This window comes from Diorhabda sublineata, chromosome 6 (genome assembly GCF_026230105.1).
Source record: "Diorhabda sublineata isolate icDioSubl1.1 chromosome 6, icDioSubl1.1, whole genome shotgun sequence".
Taxonomy (NCBI): domain Eukaryota; kingdom Metazoa; phylum Arthropoda; class Insecta; order Coleoptera; family Chrysomelidae; genus Diorhabda; species Diorhabda sublineata.
This window is the reverse complement of record NC_079479.1, coordinates 1,222,852-1,223,630: the sequence shown is the minus strand read 5'-3', so window position 1 is coordinate 1,223,630 and position 779 is coordinate 1,222,852.

Below are 779 nucleotides of genomic sequence, written 5' to 3'. Positions count from 1 at the left end.
ATGATATACATTTAAAGAACACTCTAATCATCTCTAATAATATAAATATTAAAATGTTTTCAGTTGCGCCATCTATATGTAAAGTTCCAAACCGAATAAAATTATTGTTTCGTATTATAGGAAACTGCAAAACGATATCTGCTACGAAGTACCAGTTAAATAAGTATAGAGGGAGCTTTTGTGAAATTAACAGACACGAGATGTGGTTTAAGCGATTGATTGTCATCGAGCTAATAGTCCAGGAGCAATCGGCGCATTAGTACCTTTATGCGATCCTCTTCAATTCAACTAGAGAAAATTTTTAATATTCTTATAACTTTGTTGAAATTGAAACCAGAAGAAAATTTGTTGAAAACAAGTTGTGAACAATTTAATTGTTCTCTCTAACAACTTTGATAAAGTTGATAGTTTTTAAGATAAATGATAAATAATGATTCGGCACACAGAAAGGCCGATGCAGCGCATGCGTTAGAGAGAGGCGGCGATACTAAAAGGTGATGAACGTAAGAGTCGAAAAAAAAATATATTTTTCATAGGTCTAATATTTCTCGACATTCATATCTCTATAAATATTAACTTGAGATATTTTTATTTGTATTTCAATAGAGAATATAATGAATAACAATTTCTTGCAATTATTTGCCCAATGGCAACATTGTATCATCAGTAAGGTAATTTGAAGAGGATCGTGTAAAAAAATTGAGGTGGAATCGTTTTCGGTACTCATACGCCGATTGCTCTTGGACTATAAGAAATTCATGACGGCTCTAATAATACAA